This window comes from Rhinoderma darwinii, chromosome 5, assembly GCF_050947455.1.
Source record: "Rhinoderma darwinii isolate aRhiDar2 chromosome 5, aRhiDar2.hap1, whole genome shotgun sequence".
Taxonomy (NCBI): domain Eukaryota; kingdom Metazoa; phylum Chordata; class Amphibia; order Anura; family Rhinodermatidae; genus Rhinoderma; species Rhinoderma darwinii.
The window spans coordinates 332,326,857-332,340,377 of record NC_134691.1 but is presented as its reverse complement, the minus strand read 5'-3'; the positions used below and the strand labels follow the sequence as shown (position 1 = coordinate 332,340,377).

General features: G+C 38.4%; 1 protein-coding gene across 1 annotated transcript in view; it reads right to left on the bottom strand.

Annotated features, from left to right (window-relative positions):
• SLC25A13 (solute carrier family 25 member 13) overlaps window positions 1–13,521 on the bottom strand; it is a 117,462-nt gene that overhangs the window by 22,554 nt on the left and 81,387 nt on the right. The gene's annotated exons all lie outside the window — the stretch shown is intronic.

Below are 13,521 nucleotides of genomic sequence, written 5' to 3'. Positions count from 1 at the left end.
CAAGAATATAACTACTATAATACTATCACCTATATACAAGAATATAACTACTATAATACTATCACCTATATACAAGAATATAACTACTATAATACTGCCTCCTATATACAAGAATATAACTACTATAATACTGCCCCTATATACAAGAATATAACTACTATAATACTGCTCCTATATACAAGAATATAACTACTATAATACTGCTCCTATATACAAGAATATAACTACTATAATACTATCACCTATATACAAGAATATAACTACTATAATACTGTACCCTATATACAAGAATATAACTACTATAATACTGCCTCCTATATACAAGAATATAACTACTATAATACTGCCTCCTATATACAAGAATATAACTACTATAATACTGCTCCTATATACAAGAATATAACTACTATAATACTGCTCCTATATACAAGAATATAACTACTATAATACTGCCTCCTATATACAAGAATATAACTACTATAATACTATCACCTATATACAAGAATATAACTACTATAATACTGCCTCCTATATACAAGAATATAACTACTATAATACTGCCCCTATATACAAGAATATAACTACTATAATACTGCTCCTATATACAAGAATATAACTACTATAATACTATCACCTATATACAAGAATATAACTACTATAATACTGCCCCCTATATACAAGAATATAACCACTATAATACTGCCCCTATGTACAAGAATATAACTACTATAATACTGCCCTCTATATAGAATATAACTACTATAATACTGCCCTCTATATACAAGAATATAACTACTATAATACTGCCCCTATATACAAGAATATAACTACTATAATACTGCCCCTATATACAAGAATATAACTACTATAATACTGCCCCCTATGTACAAGAATATAACTACTATAATACTGCCCCTATATACAAGAATGTAACTACAATAATACTGCTCCCTATATACAAGAATAGAACTACTATAATACTGCCCCTATATACAAGAATATAACTACTATAATACTGCTCCCTATGTACAAGAATATAACTACTATAATACTGCCCCTATATACAAGAATGTAACTACTATAATACTGCTCCCTATATACAAGAATAGAACTACTATAATACTGCTCCCTATATACAAGAATAGAACTACTATAATACTGCCTCCTATATACAGGAATAAAACTACTATAATACTGCCCCTATATACAAAAATATAACTACTATAATACTGCCCCTATATACAAAAATATAACTACTATAATACTGCCCCTATATACAAGAATGTAACTACTATAATACTGCTCCCTATATACAAGAATATAACTACTATAATACTGCCCCTATATACAAGAATATAACTACTATAATACTGCCCCCTATATACAAGAATATAACTACTATAATACTGCCCCCTATATACAAGAATATAACTACTATAATACTGCCCCTATATACAAGAATATAACTACTATAATACTACCCCTATATACAAGAATGTAACTACTATAATACTGCCCCCTATGTACAAGAATATAACTACTATAATACTGCCCCTATATACAAGAATGTAACTACTATAATACTGCTCCCTATATACAAGAATAGAACTACTATAATACTGCCCCTATATACAAGAATATAACTACTATAATACTGCTCCCTATGTACAAGAATATAACTACTATAATACTGCCCCTATATACAAGAATGTAACTACTATAATACTGCTCCCTATATACAAGAATAGAACTACTATAATACTGCTCCCTATATACAAGAATAGAACTACTATAATACTGCCTCCTATATACAGGAATAAAACTACTATAATACTGCCCCTATAGTAGTTATATTCTTGTATATAGGGGCAGTATTATAGTAGTTATATTCTTGTATATAGGGAGCAGTATTATAGTAGTTACATTCTTGTATATAGGGGCAGTATTATAGTAGTTATATTTTTGTATATAGGGGCAGTATTATAGTAGTTATATTTTTGTATATAGAATACTGCCCCCTATATACAAGAATATAACTACTATAATACTGCCCCCTATATACAAGAATATAACTACTATAATACTGCCCCTATATACAAGAATATAACTACTATAATACTACCCCTATGTATAAGAATGTAACTACTATAATACTGCCCCCTATGTACAAGAATATAACTACTATAATACTGCTCCTATATACAAGAATATAACTACTATAATACTGCTCCTATATACAAGAATATAACTACTATAATACTGCCCCTATATACAAGAATATAACTACTATAATACTGACCCCTATATACAAGAATAGAACTACTATAGTACTGCCCCCTATGTACAAGAATATAACTACTATAATACTGCTTCTATATACAAGAATATAACTACTATAATACTGCCCATATATACAAGAATATAACTACTATAATACTGCCCCTATATACAAGAATATAACTACTATAATACTGCTCCCTATATACAAGAATAGTACTACTATAATACTGCCTCCTATATACAGGAATAAAACTACTATAATACTGCCCCTATATACAAGAATATAACTACTATAATACTGCCCCTATATACAAGAATGTAACTACTATAATACTGCTCCCTATATACAAGAATATAACTACTATAATACTGCCCCCTATATACAAGAATATAACTACTATAATACTGCCCCCTATATAAGAATATAACTGCTATAATACTGCCCCTATATACAAGAATATAACTACTATAATACTGCCTCCTATATACAGGAATAAAACTACTATAATACTGCCCCTATATACAAGAATATAACTACTATAATACTGCCCCTATATACAAGAATGTAACTACTATAATACTGCTCCCTATATACAAGAATATAACTACTATAATACTACCCCTATGTATAAGAATGTAACTACTATAATACTGCCCCCTATGTACAAGAATATAACTACTATAATACTGCCCCTATATACAATATAACTACTATAATACTGTTCCTATGGACAAGAATATAACTACTATAATACTGCTCCTATACAAGAATATAACTGTTATACTGCCCCTATATACAAGAATATAACTACTATAATACTGCCCCTATATACAAGAATATAACTACCATAATACTGCTCCTATATACAAGAAAATAACTACTATAATACTGCTCCTATATACAAGAAAATAACTACTATAATACTGCCTCCTATATACAAGAATATAACTACTATAATACTGCCCCTATATACAAGAATATAACTACTATAATACTGCCCCTATGTACAAGAATATAACTACTATAATACTGCCCCTATGTACAAGAATATAACTACCATAATACTGCTCCTATATACAAGAAAATAACTACTATAATACTGCCTCCTATATACAAGAATATAACTACTATAATACAGCTCCTATATACAAGAAAATAACTACTATAATACGGTCTCCTATATGCAAGAATATAAATACTATAATACTGCTCCCTATGGACAAGAATATAACTACTATAATACTGCCCCCTATATACAAGAATATAACTACTATAATACTGCCCCTATATACAAGAATATAACTACTATAATACTGCTCCTATATACAAGAATATAACTACTATAATACTGCTCCTATATACAAGAATATAACTACTATAATACTGCCCCCTATGTACAAGAATATAACTACTATAATACTGCCCCCTATATACAAGAATATAACTACTATAATACTGCCCCCTATATACAAGAATATAACTACTATAATACTGCCCCCTATATACAAGAATATAACTACTATAATACTGCTCCTATATACAAGAATATAACTACTATAATACTGCTCCTATATACAAGAATATAACTACTATAATACTGCCCCCTATATACAAGAATATAACTACTATAATACTGCTCCTATATACAAGAATATAACTACTATAATACTGCCCCCTATATACAAGAATATAACTACTATAATACTGCCCCCTATATACAAGAATATAACTACTATAATACTGCTCCTATATACAAGAATATAATTACTTTAATACTGCCCCCTATATACAAGAATATAACTACTATAATACTGCCCCCTATGTACAATGTTTTCATCCATGGGGAAAGTATTGTTAATTATTACTATAGTACTGCCCCCATGCACAGAAATACAGATCTTAAACTATTTAACAGCAGGGTCACTGCAGAAGGTACCCCTAATCTGAAAACACCATATATCCCCTTTGTTATAATATACAGAGTCATATTTTACTATCACGTCAAGTTCTAAACAAACTTATTAATAAATTAAGACTGACAAGATTTAATACTGGATTGGAAACTCTGTTATAGAGCATTAGATCATGCAACCAGATGATAGCACAAGGTTTCAACCTCTGTTGTAGGACACGACTATTGGAAGCAGACATGCATGACAATATATAACAAATAAACATTTCTAGTTTGTAAAAGGCTAAAGAATAAAAAAAAATTGTGGAGATTACGACGGGTAACTCGGGGGGTGGAAAGGAATTTTATGCAAGGAAAAATTCCAACTGGTAGAAACAGATTAGTTAGAAAACTTCACAAGTTGTGACCAGCATTGCCATGTTCAGGAGAGAAGAAAAATAATCAAAAACGGCAGCGTTTCATCTTCATACGTGTGGCGAAGTGCTTAGAAGTTCAGCCAAGTTGCAGAACAACCCACTTGACTGACATTACAAAGGCAATTACATCCCAAACCTGTCTGATGTGTCGTTACACTGGGTAACGTTGTTGTGTTCAGCTAGATTGGCCGTTACCACAGCCCCGAGTAAATGAGCCTGGTGAAAGAGGTTCTTTCAGGAGAATCTCACCCATTATCTTCCTCTCCAAATTTAGCATTAAAGAACTAAAGCAAAAACAACAAAAATCGGCAAGCGTGAAACCCAAAATGGAAACAAGGGAAAAAGAAAACTTTTTTGCACTTGTAAAAAATCCAGCTCTGTCCATACTCCAAGCACACTACCTCTCCAAATTGAAACTTGTAGACGAAGACTGATTAGTTAAAGGGGTCCTACAGATCTATGTTAATTGGGTTAACCCTTACGATGTCGAAACAATTTTCACACTTGACATTCACAATAACTGGAAGGCTAAAATCAAAACTTATTATACCCACATATCCATTAAGTACACATTGTAAAAATGAGACCCAGCACTTTAAACTCATGGGCTCCTTCATGCAACTTTGCATTAAAGTGGAACGGTGACCCTTAACGATCACAAATTTAAACCATATCATGTGGATATGGCATAAATATGCAAGTTGGGAACACCCCGTTAAAAACTCTGAAACGAAATCAGGCTGGGTAGAAGAATTTCAATATACAATCTATGATATTAACGTTTTATAAAAAGGTTCTTCTAAATAAGGACCTTTAGTGCCGCGATCGGTCCAATACAGGATAGACTGAGAATGGCGCCCAAGGAAAACCTGGTCTTCATCTTTAAAAAGGGGTCTCCTCACCATGAAAAGTAGAATATGCCATCACCACCTATCTAAAAATGGTAAAGGTCCAACTGCTGGAACTCCCACCAATCCACAGAACGAAGGATTTAATCTCGAATGTTGCTGTGAAGAATTCCCTTCCACAGTAGGTGGCTGAGAGCGCTGCTGTGTAGGTAAAATACTGAAGGAAACCCTTTTCTTCTCAGATTCAGAGAGGGTCAAGGTCATAACATTAGAATATGGGAATACCTCTTTAACCTCCACAAAAAAGTTTTGGTCCCGGGTATGGTCTCCGTTTACGTCTCTCTGAGAAGCCTTGGCTTGTTGGTGGCTGTCAACACCAAAGAACAGCAGAACTGGTGGCATAGTTGAGGGCAAAGTATGGGGTATGGTGGGTACCAGGATGCCGAGTGGCAAAAGACTACGGTGGAGTCAGGATACAAAAGCCAAAAATTTAACCAGGACGACGGACCAGTGTCGAATCCAAAAACCACAGGCCAGAATAAAAGACATAGCCATAGGTTGCATTAAGAAGACAACGCAAAGTCAGAGAACAGACCCAATGTCTGTACCAGAATGTGGACCAGGAACAATGTGAACATCAGAAGAGTCTACTGGAAAAAACTGCAGGAAGAGGATAGTTGTAGTCGATGTCTGGGCAGACAGAATTAGACAGTGCCCAGGAGAAGTAGATGACCAGGATTAGAATGGATATGTGGAGAAGTCCGTAATAAATATGTATTTGTATTTCCAGGAAAATGGAGCAACCCTTGGACTTGACAAAAAGTGTGTACCCCATGTTTTACCTTTCCTTTCACGCAGTGATGTCCCAGGCTCCCGCTGATTTCTACTGAAACGTAGGTAGGAGGAGAAGCTAGCTACTTCCTCCCTCACTGATCTAACACTGAACTGCGCTCCTCATCAAACATGAAATACAAAACTTGAAGGTCCTATACATAAGGTCTGCTAGACAAGTCCCTGATGGACAAAAAATAAACGCGATGCATTGTTCAAAAACATTATAAAATATAAAAATGCAACACAATATGTTCAGCGTCACCAGGTACAACACAAAAGATACCGATATAGTCAATGTATTTCTAACGGGATGAGTATGGTCAGAACTTAGACGTTAGAGCCTGTCGGGGAGGTGAAACGGGTTAATATAGACACAATAATTACAGATCACGTCAGTCATCCAGCAGAGATAATGCTTCGGTGACGAGCCTGCTCCAAGATCTAGGAATGAATCATTCTTCCGGGCAGATGCAAATAATGTAGATATGGCTACGCTCACATGTTCAAATCTCGGCTTTCTTTACGAGCTTGGCTTAGGACGACGTCTTGAGTCTCTGCGTGTTTCATTTACACGGGTCGAAAGAAAAGGCTGGCTCGGTGGGTCAAAACAACGGGGCATAAAGTCTTTTTTCTGGCCTTCTAAGTTACACTTTTACAAAATTAAATATAATTTGTTGGCTAATAATGATATCTCTCTCCGCCTCGTTCAAACCTCTGGTCTTCCTCCTTAGCGTTGACCTTCGAAGGCCGTGCTTTGTTTGTGTGTTCTCACCACAAAGACCTGACACATTTACTGCGTCTATTTAATGCAATAAGAGCAGCTAAAAAGCTGTTAGCTGAACCGGGGTCACGAGGCTTATGGGTTTTTAAAAGGGGGAATCAAATTTACAAACAGAAAATTGCACAATGGAGAAGTGGACAAAATTAGCCATGCGTACTAATTCCCAGTAATTACGATGCAAGGTGAACTCCGCAGGGTCTTGGGAGTCAACACCCGGTGACGCTTGACTGGAGAGAAAAGTGGAGAGGATCATGTGACAGACCCTATGAGAGGCTTTGGAATGTTATCAATGGGCACAAAGGTTTGTTGAGTGGCACGGATCGTGAGGTTGGCATGGATAATAGTAATTACAGGAAGAGAGTGCATGGCAACTATGTGCTCAACAAACCTATTCATCCTTGTACCGCAAGTCGAATAATCACACTACATTCTAAGTTCATGTATTAGACGCACTTAGTTGAAGACGCTTTAAATAGACCTAGAATAGATTGGTGACATCATACGGGCATACTAAAAAGGACAGTAGGCAGGCTATGGCTTTCCAGATATAGTGAACCAATAGCAGAGGCACATTAACTGGCATCACATATTTCCAGTCACAAACCTCCAATTAGCTACAAAGGGTTTTAGAAGGTTTGCCAAGCTCCACAGTCACTTTGATTTAGGAACTGGCGGTGGGAATGGACGCCCAGTGGTGGCACCTACTAACACGTCAATGTAACAGGTCAGAAGAAATGTATTGAAAGGGAATTCCCACATTAACCATGTGCATACAGATCATCTCATCTCATCTCAGCCGGTAGAGAGAAGGACAGGTATCCGTCCTGCAGCTCGGGACTTCTCATAATTTTCATGCAGATTAGAATATCCGGTGGGGGGCCACCCACTGTATATTTACGGCGTGGGTTTAAAGAGGCTCTGTCACCAGATTTTGCCACCCCTATCTGCTATTGCAGCAGATCGGCGCTGCAATGTAGATTACAGTAACGTTTTTATTTTTAAAAAACGAGCATTTTTGGCCAAGTTATGACCATTTTTGTAGTTATGCAAATGAGGCTTGCAAAAGTCCAAGTGGGTGTGTTTAAAAGTAAAAGTCCAAGTGGGCGTGTATTATGTGCGTACATCGGGGCGTTTTTAATACTTTTACTAGCTGGGCGCTCTGAAGAGAAGTATCATCCACTTCTCTTCAGAACGCCCAGCTTCTGGCAGTGCAGACACAGCCGTGTTCTCCAGAGATCACGCTGTGACGTCACTCACAGGTCCTGCATCGTGTCAGACGAGCGAGGACACATCGGCACCAGAGGCTTCAGTTGATTCTGCAGCAGCATCGGCGTTAGCAGGTAAATCGATGTAGCTACTTACCTGCAAACGCTGATGCTGCTGCAGAATCAACTGTAGCCTCAGGTGTCGATGTGTCCCCGCTCGTCTGACATGATGCAGGACCTGTGAGTGACGTCACAGCAGTGATCAGGCAGAAGCTGGGCGTTCTGAAGAGAAGTGGATGATACTTCTCGTCAGAGCGCCCAGCTAGTAAAAGTAGTAAACACGCCCCGATGTACACACATAATACACGCCCACTTGGACTTTTACTTTTAAACACACCCACTTGGACTTTTGCAAGCCTCATTTGCATAAATACAAAAATGGTCATAACTTGGCCAAAAATGCTCGTTTTTTAAAAATTAAAACGTTACTGTAATCTACATTGCAGCGCCGATCTGCTGCAATAGCAGATAGGGGCTGCAAAATCTGGTGACAGAGCCTCTTTAAGTTTGCTGCCTGAGTGATTGGTCAGCTGAGTGCCCTGCAGACAGACTGCCAGGGACCCTGGAGAAAAGACAAGTGATTTTCACCACTTCTGTCTTCAGGTACACAGCGCTGCTGCCTCTGTTGGTACCGGTGATCATGAGACTTGTCACATGATCGCCGGGATGCCGATAGTAGGAAGCTGCAGGGTCTAACTTGACCCAGCACAGTCCTAACAGTGACAATAGCCACCATAGCACGGCTGATTTGCACTGTATCTATAGCTGTGCAGGACCAGTTACAGCGGAAAAGTAAAGTATAGTGGAAAAAAAAATAATTTAAATAATGTAGTCCCACAAAGGTCTTTTCTGACCTTTGAGAAACAGGCCATAATAATAAAAAGAATTAAAAGCTTTAAAAATAAATAAATAAGAAAATACAATTTAAAATGATACAAAATCCCCCCCAAAAATGCTCCCCCCAAACATGGTCGTAACGCTAGCTCTGACTAAATTACCGTAAAATACATGGTATACAATGACCATCACAAATAAAAAAATTCTAGCTTAGAATAAACACTTATTACTCAAAAAAAAAAAAAAAAAAAAGCCAGGCATTTTTTTTAAACTAGAAGTCTAAAAATAATAAAAAAAAAAAAATTGTGTATAAAAGAAAAAAAAAAAAAAAAAAAGCCAGGCATTTTTTTTAAACTAGAAGTCTAAAAATAATAATAAAAAAAAAAAAATTGTGTATAAAAGAAAAAAAAAAAAAAAAAAAGAACTAGCATTGACTCCAGAAAAAAAATAAAAAAAAATAATAAAATCATGTCGATAGTCCAAGAAACAAAATGTTATAGCCAATTAACGAGCGCGTGCCAAAAAAAAATAAAAAAAAATCCTGAACCGGGTAAAACCAGTGTGTTGTGACATATTCTGATTATAGTGGACACCTTATCCCATATAATTCACACCCCAGATGCCGCAGAACCCCTGACCAGAAAGGAAAGCTTCAGGTCAGTAAATGCAAGTATTTTTTTTTTTACTCCTCGACGTGACGCTCGCTGAGGAAGAAGCGTAGACTGGTGTACGGAGGTAAGGGTTAAGTTGGGAGAATAAATATGGGGTGCAAATAAGGGGGCAATCACAGTGAAGGGACAGTTCCGGAATGTGCTGTTTAATATGCAGCCTCGTGTATCCATTTGGGCCAACGCCCAGCAGCGAGTGCTGCCGAAAGCAGATGACAAGACCAGAGTTTATTTAATCAAAAGGAGATGGCTGTGCCATCCATCAGTCTGCAAAGATCTAGGTGGTTAATAGTGACATCTTAGAGAGGAAGATTTTAACATTTTAGCTGGACTCCACCGCTGGATATTTTATTTTTATTTTTTATGGAGAAGAGCAACAAAAGGGAAAGATCGATATTTGCTGCGTATAGCGGATTCAATGGTGCCGGCAACAGGAGATCGGGCAGGAACAGTCCGGTCAGTCACTAAGCAGAACTGATATACCGAGTTATGTTTGAAGTGGTGGTAAGAAGTTAAAGGGTAACTAAACATTCAAAAAACTTGACAAGTCAGAAGTTTTTATCGGTGGAGGTCTGAGCACTGAGACCCTCACTGATCGCTTCTGATCGGCTTTCATCAGAGCGGTATACGGGCTCAATAGAAAGTCCATACACCGCTCGCTTGGCTTTCCGAGGAAAGCCAATCAAAAACTATGTAGCACAGCGCTCACCCAAACTCTTTTGCTGCTTCATTTTAGCGATTGTGGGGGTCTCAGTGCTAGGACCCCCACCGATAAAAACTTATGACATGTCAAAAGTTTTTTTTTAAAGTTCACTTACACTTTAATTATATCTGTCTTTCCCGGACTGTTCCTTTAAAAGATCGCAAACAAAAGAACCAACAAAGTTCCCTACATTCTCCTACTATATTTTCTTGTTGCCTTGAAGGTTATCCTTCCTCCTGACCTTAGATTAGGAAAATAGAAACGTGAAAAGGGGCGTTCTTATGATGCAGGAGGTGACACTAAAGAAAACGAAACCCCACCCCTGGACTTAAAGGGGTTGTCCAGAATTCCAAAATGTTCTGCATTTTTTCCAGAAACCGCCCCCCCCTTGGCCAGAAGTTGTGTCCGATACTGCAGCTCATACTCACTTAAAGAGGCTCTGTCACCAGATTTTGCAACCCCTATCTGCTATTGCAGCAGATCGGCGCTGCAATGTAGATTACAGTAACATTTTTATTTTAAAAAACGAGCATTTTTGGCCAAGTTATGACCATTTTTGTATTTATGCAAATGAGGCTTGCAAAAGTCCAAGTGGGCGTGTTTACAGTAAAAGTCCAACTGGGTGTGTATTATGTGCGTACATCGGGCGTGTTTACTACTTTTACTAGCTGGGCGTTCTGACGAGAAGTATCATCCACTTCTCTTCAGAACGCCCAGCTTCTGGCAGTGCAGACACAGCCGTGTTCTCGAGAGATCACGCTGTGACTCACTCACAGGTCCTGCATCGTGTCAGACGAGTGAGGACACATCGGCACCAGAGGCTACAGTTGATTCTGCAGCAGCATCGGCGTTAGCAGGTAAGTCGATGTAGCTACTTACCTGCAAATGCTGATGCTGCTGCAGAATCAACTGTAGCCTCTGGTGCCGATGTGTCCTCGCTCGTCTGACACGATGCAGGACATGTGAGTGAGTCACAGCGTGATCTCTCGAGAACACGCTGTGTCTGCACTGCCAGAAGATGGGCGTTCTGAAGAGAAGTGGATGATACTTCTCGTCAGAACGCCCAGCTAGTAAAAGTAGTAAAAACGCCCCGATGTACACACATAATACACACCCAGTTGGACTTTTACTTTAAACACGCCCACTTGGACTTTTGCAAGCCTCATTTGCATAAATACAAAAATGACTTGGCCAAAAATGCTCGTTTTTTAAAAATAAAAACGTTACTGTAATCTACATTGCAGCGCCGATCTGCTGCAATAGCAGATAGGGGCTGCAAAATCTGGTGACAGAGCCTCTTTAAGTGAACGCTACAGAGCTGTGAAAAAGCAGACCCTTTGATTTTATCCTGGACTACCCCTTTATGCAGCACCATTTTTTGACACACCAGTCAAAACCTGAGGAAAACAAAAAGGTGTCAGAAACTAAACAATAACCACGTTTGCGTCATGTTTTTAGATTTTCTCATCCATTTCTGGGGTTAGTCTTCCTTTGATCCATGTGTATGGCCAAACAGTACAACAACTCATCAACCAATAGATTGCATGATGGGTTCTTCACGAATATCCAAGGTATAAGTTATTGTACATATTTCATTAAAGGGGTTACCCACGAAGGACATTTATCAACTATCCACAGGATAATAAACGTCTAATCACTGGGGACCCCATCGATCATTTGAATGGAGCGACTTTTTCTGTTGGGGCTCACATCCTATGTCGATGGTGCTGACGGAAACAGCAGAGTACAGCGCTCCGCTGTTTCCGTCAGCTCCGTGACATCGAGTGGAGCGGCAGGGCGCATGAGTGACCGTGCTCCATTCAAACAGGGGGCTCAAGAGTCTGTTCTAGTGATCGGTGGGGTTCCCGGCGATCAGACCTGTGGATAGGCGATACATTTCCTTCTTGGGATAACCCCTTTAAGTCGCTGCATGTTGAAGGTGACCCCTGTCCAGGCAGTTCTGTCTTGTAGATGACCTGATATAGTGTTACAAGCAATGCTCATTGTGTGGGAGCAGGAACATTTGATTACATTTTATAAAAAAAAAACGGCAGAATAATTTAAGAGCGCTGATTTTCTTTTTATTATCCCGCTTCCAGGAAGAGTCGCAGAACAAGGGACAGTACCTGGAGTTTAGAGAAAGGTCAGTGATCAAACAAAATAGGCAGACAGCGGCCAAATCAGCACATGACATCTCCAGAGAACAAACACAAAGTAGATAGAACTTCCCAGCGGCGGCCCTATGACTTGTGCCTTTCAGACCGGTCCATGGAGAGGATGACGTGCTGAGGCCATCATTGGAATATACTGAAGAAAAGCAAGAGGCTGTGAAAAGGCAGGGAGATGGTCAGACATGACTGATCACAGAGGGGCAGGTAATTTGGAACCTTCTTGTAGAATTAAGTGCATTGATCTTCCAAGGAGGGGTGGCGTGACCTCGCGAAACATACTTTATTAGTAACCGCACAGTTTAAGCAGAACACCTCCAGAATACTGCAGTAACTACCGCATGGTTAAATGTTCCAATGTACATATTTCACCATTTCCTGCTTGATGTCAGTGAATAGAAACATAGTTTCTTAGCTACAAACGAAAGTTGGCCATACAGTACATATCAAAGCAAAGTCAATATTTTGTGTATGAGGCAGCCAGAAGTACCTGGCACGTGAGACTTAACATGTAAGATCCTAATGCCACCCCCCGCCCCGAGATAAGCAGCGGCAGAAGTGCCTGCAAGGAGATTATCCCCCCCTTTCCCGTAGTTAAATGAACATGTTTACGGGGAGGTCAATAGAGATCGCGTTCGGCCAAAAAAATAGAGCTCAACCAGCAGCTATGTGTATGGTCAAGCTTTAGTCAAGCTGACAGCCGAGTGTTTGTTACGAATATATCCAGTCTTGACAATCCTCTGTAAACTCATTAGCAGCACGAAGCGGTCTTCCTCAGTTTGTGACAATGTATCGGTGCAAATAAAAA